This window comes from Lutjanus erythropterus, chromosome 18 (assembly GCF_056507025.1).
Source record: "Lutjanus erythropterus isolate fLutEry1 chromosome 18, fLutEry1.hap2, whole genome shotgun sequence".
NCBI classification, from domain to species: Eukaryota; Metazoa; Chordata; class Actinopteri; order Lutjaniformes; family Lutjanidae; genus Lutjanus; species Lutjanus erythropterus.
This window is the reverse complement of record NC_139334.1, coordinates 7132395-7144576: the sequence shown is the minus strand read 5'-3', so window position 1 is coordinate 7144576 and position 12182 is coordinate 7132395. Positions and strand designations below refer to the sequence as shown.

At 42.1% G+C, this 12182-nt stretch overlaps 1 protein-coding gene across 1 annotated transcript in view; it reads right to left on the bottom strand.

The window, feature by feature from the left end:
• tiam2a (TIAM Rac1 associated GEF 2a) overlaps positions 1 to 8013 on the bottom strand; it is a 99145-nt gene extending 91132 nt beyond the window's left edge. Inside the window, exon 1 of the mRNA XM_084741844.1 lies at positions 7817 to 8013. The gene's annotated coding sequence lies outside the window, so the exon portion shown is untranslated. The remainder of the gene's footprint in view (positions 1 to 7816) is intronic.
• Between the last annotated feature and the right edge of the window lie 4169 nt (positions 8014 to 12182).

Sequence of the window (12182 nt, the reverse complement as noted above, 5' to 3'; positions counted from 1 at the left end):
TTGATGACCCTGCTAAAACCTTTAAAAAGCAACATTTATGAGAGGCTGGCGGCATCTGCTATAACACTGTTGGAGGAAGAGGGAGTATTAATATTGCAGGACTGTCCCAGGTTGCAACAAGCTCAGCAGCAACCTGCAGTCTGTGTAATCTGCTTGACTTAACATCAGCCCATGGAGGAAACGACCAGCGATAAGACTGACCTTCTTGACTTTATATAAATGCTGTGCCCATGCGTAATGTTTTTGTGGTCATGTGTTCATGTGGCAAAAATATGCAAGATCTGGAAAGCAACAATGACAATCCCGCTTTTCTGACAAGGTTTCTCTTCTCCGCATTGGTTTGTACAAGGCTTGCTGGGTAGAAAAGCCTAGACATTCCTTTGCACCTGCCTTTGCACCTGCGCCCATCAACTGTGAAAACCACCCGAGCCGCAGTAGACTGTGCATCCAGGGTGGCATGGAGAGCTAGCCAGGCAGTGAGAGCAAGTTGTTCCCCCTGGGCCAGAGAGAGCGAACCCTGGGTTAAACAGCGCTTATGTAACAGCCAAACAGAGATCATGTCTTGGCGCTAGCAGAGCAGAGAAAAGTGAAGTTGGAAGTTTCTGGGTGATGAGGAAACCCAAGTCAACCGTAGTGAGAAATGGGGAAGGGCTAGTCAATCTTTGGGCATCCAGAGGGCGCCATAAAAATAAGCAGGCCCACACACAGGCTCTGCTCCTGCCGCCTGGCTGATCTGTTACTTGGCTTCCTTCTTACATTGAGGGTGTGATGCATATTATACCATTTTACTGCTATTTCACACAGGCGTGGACTGCAAAAACTGATGAACCTGATAAAATGTTTCTACACCTACTGTTTCTTTGCTCTTATCTTGACGAGCTTGACAATGAGGTCCTTCACTCAAATATCTCTTTTCTTCTGACAGCTGAGGCCTGTCAGCCAAATAAGCCTTGATGATGGTATCGCCCCAGGAAACAAGTTATTTGGATACGTTTACCTCTTTGGAGAGAAGGATTTTCAAGAAAGCTTTAATTGGCCATGTTAACTGAGTGAATGCCAGGATTGCCAGTGACCTAAAGCAATCAGGACCCTGTCTCTGTTTACACTGGCCGGACGCCAAATGACTGAACCAACATGACAAGGCCTGGAGACTGAGGAGTGGAGAAAAGAGCTTATCTTGCTCGGAGATCAAACCACCGACTGCTAAAGTGGGGAGGGGGCTGGACAGGGGAAGGAGTGCTAATGAGCCTGAAAATGTTCCCCAACATAACACGAACACAACGTCTGCCAGAGACCCCTCCAAAGCACTACACGTCTGTCACAAAGCCCAGGAAACTGTGCAGATAAGGGCACGTCACGTCCCGTGCAGTTCAGTGGAGCGAGCTACTGAGCAAGCAAAAGAAGGGAAACAACATCAGTATCTTGTGAGACTGCAGAGTTAGAGCAATTTTGTCTTGTGATGAGAGATATATGGTTGCCAGAGGTAGACTATGATGAATGGACTATTGGACAGTTGGATCCATGTGTGGTCAGTGATGGATTTGTGCACATCAGAACTCTCTTTCCCATCTGCTCTTTCTAACTTTATGGTGCTTAGATTTATCGGTCTTCTTTCAGAAGAATCATATCGTGAAGGGATACTAATCAGACTGCAGTTATGCAGACATTTATCTAAATTAGCTAGAAAAAGCAAAGAGATCTGTCACAATTAATACTGTTCAGTTCAAAGAAATGATCATAGCTTTGATTATTTCACAGATAATTCTGAATACATTAGCAGAATCAATTGCCTAGCTTGAGGTGCTGCAGACAATGCATCAGAAAAGGGTGGGCTTCCTAGCTTTCATCAGAAACAATATGATCAGCCAGCGTCCACCCACTGATGAGCAGGTGGGATGTGTTTGAGTAAATGTGTACCCAGAATTTGCACCATCCATCATTGGGGCAACACAAGACACATGGCGCCAACAGAACATCCAGGCACCGAGCACTTTGGCCTGTAGCACCAGCTGTGTTTGCCTTTCCAATAGGACAAGGATAGTAAGTGAGACCTTCTGGCTACTGGACTGAGGTGGGGCAGATCAATCACAATTTGTATTGTTATGAGGATTGACCGAGAAGGCTTCTTAAGAAGGCTTAAGACAACAATGAGAATGGTGAAGAATGGGGGATTTCAATACAAACAGGACTGTTGATTGCCAACTAGGTATGGAAATCGACAACCATGACCACTGAGAACAGGCGGAGAGGCGGCAACAGTCATTTCACGAAGAAAGTTCTTAACAGTATTAGTTGTCTGTAAAGTTATACTTTCAAAAGGGCGGAAACTAGGGTTGGGACAATGGACGATGCCATTGTCAATTACAATGGCTGACAGTCATCGACCACTGAGCCCTTTACATCATAACATTGTGATTTAAAAGCTTCTGTATTCGAAGTAGTATGTACACTCTGAGTTACCATACAATTGTTGCCTAGGTTGCATTTTGACACATGTAAGAGAAAATAAAAAGAAGCCGTTGCTGCTGTTCATTGCGCTATGTCTCCATGTTGTGTTTATAATTTTATTTTTAAACACAACTAAGTTACAAAGATGCTTTAGACTTGGCACTGATGTTATAATCCAATGTGATGTTTCGCCATGGACATGCCAATTTGGTACACATCATTGAACCCTAGTCCGTATGTCTGTTACCAAGGGTGGATGTTATGCGAGGGCATCTCTTAGCACTTCATGATTCTAAAACAATTACTGATGCATCAAAGCTTTTAGGCTAGCACTGCCATTCAGATTGTATCCATCTGCAGTTGCTCACACTCAGCTATCCTCAAGAAAACTCAAGAAACAGTCAAATTTAGATTGTGAACATAACACACTCACGCTACAGCCAGCTCAAATAAGACTGATCAGGAATCAATAATGGAGCTCAGAAAGAATTAAACCAATATCAGAGAATCAATAATGGTATTGGCATGAATAAAATCTTAGCCATTCCCATCCAAACACGTCCCGTCTTTTGAAGAGGGTATCAGAAAAAGCAAATATCATGATGCAACTTGACTTTTCCAGCTTGAATTCATAGTCAAAGGTTTAAATAGTATTTTACACACAGTGGCAGCAATGTGCTGAAAGAATACACTTTGAGCATAAAAGATCATACGCACATGCTCCAACAGGCTTCTCTGCAGCAGCTGGATTGTCAAGATATCAAATCCCATGCGCAGATCAATACAGCAGCAAATGGCGTCCATACCCAACACTCTTTGTCCTCTCCACCACATTGTTCATACATTTTGATAATCAAACTACTTCTTGTATATCCACGGCTTGTAAATCACTTGGTGCTGAGACGGCACCTTTTCCAGACTGAAATATCATATGCCGTCTGCTAAGCTTACAGGAATTACATGCACTGCTACTCAACTGCTGCCACAGGGGCTTTTTGCCTCACGTGCACCATTCGCCATATGAGTTATATGACCATCAATAAAAGAATAGTAATGGCATGTCTCGCGGTTATTTCTTTAGGGTTAATGAAAGTCTTGATCACAAGTGAAGTCGTCTGGCACTGTTTAAGAGCTACCTCACTCCCTTCTTCACCAACACCCAACCATCTGTGCTTTAACTCTTAATCAGACACCTCATTTGATACATTGTTCAAGCGCCTGCCGCCATTTAATCTTCATTTTCTTTGCAAACACTACCGGCCATTCTTTAGCAGGTGACCCAGAAGGGGTGCAATTCAATTTAGACCGATGCATTAATCTTTTCACAGGTCCGGGAGTTGTGGCTGTGAAGAGGAACATGAATGGGCGCATCGGTTCAGCTGGATGAGACCCATGTCGCTCTGCTGAGCTGGACAGAGGGTTCCTGTTTGTGCAGCAGAGCAAAGGATCTCGTGTTGGAGCCAATACACAAAGTGCAGCTGACTGAACAAATCCCTCAAAGTAGATGTGTGTATGTGTGTCCACCAGCTCAGTAGCCACAGCAAAACAAGTTAAATTCAGAGTCACTGAATTATGCAGCACACAAGGCACAACACATCTCTTTTTGGGTGTTTTTAGTAACAGGATTGAGTTATTATTTTTGTCCAAACTGCCACTAAAAAACAGGGAGGGTTATGTCTCTGTTGTGTTGGTGATAGCTCTTCGACATGTAGTTGTGTGTGCACCCAGAAGGGGTCAAACAAAGCCAGCCACGTGTCTTTTGGTTGGTGTCTCGATGAGTGCGGTAGCAAATGAGAGGCCTCGGCCAAAATGCTGTCAACGCCAGCTTTCAGTTCACCTGCTTTTTATAGCAACCACTCCAGACGCTGCTGGCCGTACACTACCAGCAAACACTTTGAAAGCCAAATATAATCTCAACCACAGAAACAAGAAATAGAAACATACAGGCCACCATTATGCCTGCCTGACTGGAGTGCATGCACCGAAACAGAAGCCTCGAAAGGACAGTTTTTACTGTGAATACGCTGAGAAATGGACAAAAAAAGAAAGTTTTTTTTTTCTCAATTTGTTCCTTCTGTCTCAAAGATGCAGCAGTCACATGGAGCCCCAGTGGTTTCCCCCTGCAGAGCCTCTCTCTACCTAGAGACCTTCATCCCCATGTGACAATAAGCACAGATGTTACCCATGCCTGATAAGTCACATGCACGCCACCTTATATGGAGAAAAATGTGCAGCGGAGAAGACATGAAACATTGGCGTTTCTCGGCTAGTGTGCTAGCACTTGAGAATTAACGATGACGGGCATTCACACACAGCCGTCCAAATGGCTGCGGAGACGAGTCCAAGTTTCTCTCTCGAAGAAAGTTACTGTTCGCGCAGAGCACCAAAGCATCAATGACAAAGACAGACTCAAATTGCTCCTCTTGACTAGAGCTCGACCGATACTGGATTTTTGAGGCTGATGCTGATACCAGCATTACAGAGTAAAGAAAAAAATCAGATATTTATATCAGTTAATATACACCAATATAGAACAAAAACGCTGTGATAGGACAATACAATAAGACAATACAAGCTAAGCAATGCCAATATCAATATATGCCGATATTCTTTAAATAAAATATAATATTTAGGATATATGCATGAACACATATTTTGCCATGATCCCTCAAAAGTGATCGACAGTTCTGAAGAAGATATGTAATGGAGGCAGGATAATTTACAGTTTAATAATAAACTTTATTGTTCAATCAAAATGACATTGAGCAGTGAAACAACTTTCACTGGTATGTTTTAATAATTATAGATATAGAGGAAATAAAGCAAATATTAAATCTAAATTAAGAAAAAAAACAAATATTAGTAAAATGCTGCCTATAAAACAAACAAAACAACAAACAAAAACATTTTGCAATATGTTTGTGTTTTCATTTAGGTACATCTTGGACAACATATATGCCAATGCCAATACGGCTGTAATAGGCCAATATCAGGCTGATAATATCAGTCAACTGATCTATTGTTTAGGCTCTGCTCATTGCATAACTCCACAAAGTTTCACTCACTGTTCATCAACTGACTTTCAAATATATTGTTTCGTGAGGGAAGTTCTTGTGGCAATGATGTCACTGTTTCAGGATGTTACTGAGCCCTTCAACTTAAATTAAGACGAGAGAAGAGCTGTGGATGCCTGTGAAGCAACTCTGTGCCACCCAGGAGAGAAGGGGTAGCATTACATTTCCCTTTTGTCACTGGTAAACAACTCTGACAACTGACAGTCCTGCCAGCTGAAAGGCATAACTCACAACCCGTGTCACAAAGGGAAAGACTGAACAAGCAAAACGAAAAGGAAATTACGGGTCACACTCAATCAGTATCACTCTTGGTTCAAGACCCCATCTCAACCCGGGGAAAAACAGAATAGTAAAAACATAATGTTCCCCGTGGTCGAGGATTTCTTTGCCGCAAAAATGTAAACCACATAGGCAAAAATATGCATGTGGTGCCACAGCTTCTGACCCGGCGATTTTCTTACTGATCTCCACTATATAAAAACAGGGTGCACACATGAGAACAACAGCAATTATGTAAGTAAATAACTCTTTCTGTATAGTTCATTTAACAGGCAGGGGAGGGCTGAAAGGCCAAATGAAATCTAAACCAATCACAGCTTGTTCCATCTACAGAAAAATAAACAGAAGACATTCTTTTCTCTTGCACTCATGTTGGGTCAGACTAATTCCTGCTTAAAAAGTAAATGATCAGTAGCCATTTACAGCATCCACTCATTTAATTTATCATTCAATAATCATTAATCACATTAATTACCATTAAAATATCACATTACAGACACATAGAGTGGGGACAGCCATGTTCTTCAGTGGAACATGCAATGCAGGGGGGAGGTTAATGAAAAGTTGATCTAAATATTTGATTAAACAAACAGTGGTTTCTGGACTTTTAGAGGTCTCTCACAGAGAAATCAGGGTCCCCAGCAAAAATATGAAGTTTAATTATATAACTATTTACTTAAATTAAAGAGTTGAGACTTTTATATTTTTATAGTGGGCCATAGTCTGCATTAAAAACCCAAAGATACACTACCAGGTTGCATTATGGGATATGCAGTGATTTGGACCTTAAACTGTACGTACCATAAAAAATGATCCAAGTAAATGATTAGTAACCATTTACAGTGCATCCACTTATCTAAGTTATCATTCAATAACCATTAATCACATTAATTACCATTAAAATATCTAATTTCCTCAAGAATGAACTTCACCTAAGCACAGCTGCAAGGATATTGGACAGCCAGAGCCTTCAGACAGATCAATGGCCTGCAGCCAGCCTCTGCAAGTCAAACATTAGCCTGTGTTTTTATTATTACAACCCTCCCCAGCAGTGTGCAAAGGTAGCAGGACAGTCAGACTGACACCTTCGCGTGTGGGTTTCCATGACAGAGGGTCTGCCATCCCAAAAGGCATGCCAGGACTTTCGCTCCTGCTCCTTGGCTCTGTTTGCCCCCCTCACTCCAGGGGTCCCGGGACCCTTTTGTTGCCTCTGTATGTGTTTAGAGAGCCCTTCCACCCCAGCACACGGCCAGAACAACAATACAAGCTGAGGGTAAATCACAGCTAAACACAACAGCAGAACATTTAGTGGATTGGCCCATGCTCCCAATGTTTCAGTTCATAAATCAGAAGGAAGAAAGAGAAGCAATAATCAGCCTCTGTGACACTGCTGAGGGCTACATGTTGAACATCTCCACACTCAAGTGATCTATTGTGTCTATGGAGTGACACCCAGATACCTTTGGTATGGAGTTTTAATTAATTCCCAAGGCTGAACATGCTGACAGGGGGCAATTTATTTTATTTATCAAACCAAATTAGGTTTCACATTGCACAAAGGACTTGATAATCAAGGATGCTGCATTCTAATTGGGAAACTGACAGTATTAATATCTAATTATAATAAAGATAAAGGGAGAGGTCATTCTGTGTTGTCTAGGACAATACACACAGATGAATAACTACTTTTTAAACACAACCCTCTCACATTTTTTTTTCTTTCACCATGACACAATTATAATCAGGGACAACACGACAATCACATGTTTTAGCAGGGAAATTATTTCAGTCACAGCTGCTAAAGCGAGATTTACTACTCTCACAACAACCAATGAGAAGTCACTGGTGAAATTAACGCCGCATATCACACACACGCCAACAAACTTTTGTTTAATAGACAAACTTTGTGTGAATGTCCCGATTAAAGACGCGTTTAGGGACAAAGCGCGCACACAGAAATGAGCGGAGACCTTTAATACCAACGTGACTGTGAGAGAAGTTCGCTTGCAACTTACCGGCGTGTGTTTCCTCTGATGAGACATGCCTCTCGCGGTGTCCGCGTCTTTCCCTCTCCGCTAACCGCTCAATATAACGTTGTTGCATTTAATAGAGACATAAAAAACGGATTTTCTTGGAGCGTACTTCCACGGATCCTCTGTTTCCAGACCAAACGTTCCTGGGACGGAGCGCCAAGAGACTGCGGGCTCCTCCCAGACAATGTGGGGTTAAACTCCTCCTTCCCACGGACACACAGAGAGGGGGGTGGAGGTATTCTTCAGTACAACACAAAGTACCGGCGGAGATTAATGAAAAATATGTCTAAATATATGGTAAAATACAGAAAATCATGGGTTCCCAAACAGCGGTTCGTGGACCTTTGAGGGTCTCTCATGTAGATGCCAGGGTCCTCAGCAAAATCAATTAAGGCTCAATTATATGACTATTTCACTAAAATTACAGGGTTGATACGTAATATATTTTTATAGAAATTTACAACTGAAGCTATTTGGTTTGAAAGAAGTGCACATTTAGGAGACAGGTGTGTTTTATAAACAATGTTATCAAGTTGTATTATGGGAAATGCAGTGATTTTTGGAGCTTGAAGTGTATTAGGGACTAAGGGTGGGTTCACATATGAAGGTCAAATTCCTGAACTGAACCAGTTTGAGGATGATATATTATTTCAGTTTTCCAACTATAACTAAAACAGTGAAGAAACTTGTAAACACAAGTCATGTGTTGGAAATGTCATTTGATTTTTGGTAATATAGTCTTCAGGTAAAAAGACAACGAATGGCCCAGTTTGGTCATCATGGAGCACTGTCAGGTTCTCTTCACGTTGGTTTTGATCTTGAGCACATATCAGCAGACTTTAGAGGACCAAACGTGAACGTCACTCAAGACAGTGGGTATTAAATCATTTAACAATGTGGGTATTTCTCACTTGGTTGTGAGACCGGGTTTGTCCCCTGTCAGTTCATTTTGATAGCAAATGCACTGCTAGCTCACTTGAAACCAAAACAGGAGGAGAAGACGCTTTTTAACCAATAAATTTCAGCTACAATGTTGTGCGTCTGTGACTGGTTTGAATGGTGTTCAGACCAGAAATGAACAGCTAGATCTCACTTGACAGAGGTCCAAGACCACCCCTTTAATGCAGACAAGAGAGCAGTAGTTTGGTTTGCACCACAGTTCGAGTCCAGCATTCACACAAACACAAACGAGTCACCCCAAGGGGAGAAACGCTTCAGGGTACCAGACTTAACAAGGGTGGTGGGACACATCCTAGAAGCCAGAATATCTTTGCATCTGCTGCTTTGATTTTAACCTTTCCATTTTTAAAAAAAAAAAAATCTGTATCTTATGACTCCTCTGACTTTATGGAGATTCAATGCTAAATAGCTAAAGTAACCCAGAAGCACATGGTGGATGTGCATATAGATGTGTTTATACTACACTGGACGTCTGCTACATGGACAAGTTCACACATATGTGTATGTGTGTACGGTCCATGTGGGTCCTCGTGAATATGCAGATAACAAATGTTAATGTCATATGGACCCTCACAGACACAGAGACATCCAAACTAAATTAAACTTTAGACATTGTTCTTGCTATTTCATCACAGGTTTCACTGCACCAAATAAGGTGAGGTATGTCCATTGTGAATGAGGAAGGGTTTAACTTCACTACTTCACTCCCTACAAGTATTCACAGACACAATATCTAAGTGGGTGTTTTTTTTTTTTTAAATCATCTAATACCAGATTGTTTCAGCTGTGCTGGGACAAACTTTTTGGATTTGTAGTCCTGTGAGGAGCTATCTTTCAGCCCTTGACCTGAAAAGTTTCCTGCCCTGAGGTTCTCAAACCAACTGTTTCGCTTGGTGAACAAGGCGAACATATTTTACATAACATCACCTACCCTATCTGTCACGTGGACTAATGATCTGATAAGCAGCATGACAGTAGACAGGTTTAGTCTCCTCAGACAATCAAACAGCATGCCAGTGAGGAGAAATGTCTTTGTTGCTCTTGGACTTAGCATTTTTAGTATTCATTCCTTTCAACCCACATCCAAATGCCTCCACACGCCCGGATAACACAATTGCGATGACCAGACCTTCCTTCCTGTAATCTCACTCGCAATGCTTGTAAACCTCAATCCAGCCTTGTGTTTCGTAATGTGGCTCTTTGGCCAGGCGTGTCGGCCGGGCCAGACCCCTCTAATCTGCATATCAGCCCCTTTACAGCTGCTACAGCAGGGTCCGAATGGAGATGCATATCTCTGTGAAACTGTAGCTGTACTGCTCTGCTCCTTTCATCATAGATCAATTTAGATCTGTCAGCCCCTTGTGTCCATTTACTTGTATTTAGCCACAGGATATTCAGCACCAGTTAGGCAAGCACAATGTTTTGAAATCAACATATCTTGTGCATCTTTAAGAGTGTCAAAGGATTATGGAGACAAATAACATTGTGAGAGGACGTGATGTGAATCATTACAAATGGAAACATGACAAAACTTTGGTTCTTGACCGCTGCAAACACTAATGCAACCCGGATTTCTTATCTTTTTATTTGTCTAAAAGAAGAACATTATGTTGAACCATGATTACTGCAGTAATCCACTGAGGAAAAATATCCCCACCCATGATGTAATGTTGTTCAGTGCAGCATTTAAGATCTATTCTGGCCACATAGAGGCTCTCTGTGTCATCTGGCAGCTTTCAGGAGTTCTGGTCACTCCGCATCTCATTAAACATAATTGGCTCTGACAGACATCCTGCCGCCCATCATCTTTTTATTTCTGTCTGACACAAGACAACAAGCCTGCCAGGGCCTTTCCCATGAACTCACTGAAGAACTCGTACCAATGATAGCTGAAATATTGGTATTGCCAGCTTCGTTTAAAGGGATAGACCAGATTATTTAAGATACCATCATATGAGGCACTGATCAATATATATATTTAGAATATTTTCATCATTTTGCATTTTTTGATAGAAAACTACAGTGATATAAGCCAAATATTGCTCTGTCTAAATCAACCAAACTCCACGGGCGAAATCAGTAATTTTACCTCACAGAGCATCTGAGTTGCTAGACTACCACAGCCTCAATCTGTTAGCCACACAATAACACAAACTAACTAACCATCTGAGGCAGCAGTAGACCAGCAACTCCTGTGTTCTGTGAGGTAAGATTACTGATCGCTTCAATGAAGTTCGGCTGGTTTGGACAGCGTGACAAAGAGCGGCTTATATAATGACAATTTCCTGTCAGCAAAGGCTGTCTGACTGTAAAGTCAACCAGTGAAAATATGTTAAATATATCATATACTTAATCTGCTATTGATTCTTTTTTAGTTGGGCTCTTTTAAGTGGCTAAAATACCTTTTGTTGTTGTCCACAGAAGTCCATTGCTTAGCTTCCATGCTGGTGCTTCTCTCTTGTTTCTCCAAACATGCTGACCAGCAGCGATTGTAGGTAATACGCTGACTATCAATAATTACCTCATACAGCCTTACATCGAATAATCAGAACTAGCCCTTTAAAAGACAACAGGGAGCAGAAAAACAGGGAGCTCAGCCAGCATTTTCTTATTTTTTTCTGCTGATGCCAAACAAATATTCTACAGATAGGCAGGCAGGTATGGGCTCACACACACGTACACACACTTATCAACACCTCAGCAGCGGCTTCTCAATACCCCGACTCCAGCCATCCTGACTGTCACCACTCTGCTCCGCCATTACGGCCACTCTAATAGGGTCGTCATTGTAATTCTGTGTGTATGTTAGTGTGTGTTACTGTGTGTGAGAGTGAAGGAGGGGGGCGACAGATCCCCTGCTAAGTGATTTTCTCACTCTTCTCTCTGCTGCCTCCAGTACAATGTGATGCAGACATTATTACTACTGTATGAGGGCTGGCCTTTTCAGAGTCCACATGCTATTACCACACTCATTTGTCATGTAGCCTTTAATGGCTTGCTGTGGCTGGGAGAAAATGCTCTCGTAGGCTGGTGTGGAAGATGCTCTGCGGTCTGTCTGGATGAGAAGGTGGTTTTTGTCCGTCCAGAAACACAAGGGAGGAGTTGTCATAAGGTGTGTGTCTGTGAGACATAAGAGAGGGTTATAACCAGACGCTCTCACGCCACACCCTCAGACAACTCCTCACTTGTTTCTAAATACAGCAGCCGACATTAAAGCATCCACAACCACAAGAAAAGGAGTGCAGCAGCTCACGCAGTAGACAAAGGGAATCTTTACACACAAAAGGCGATAGAGAGAAGATCAGATATGAGAAAGCCAGGTCATTTTGTAAAAAGGCTTTTAATTGAACGCGACAAATCTGATCCAAATGATAGCTTGCAGATTCCT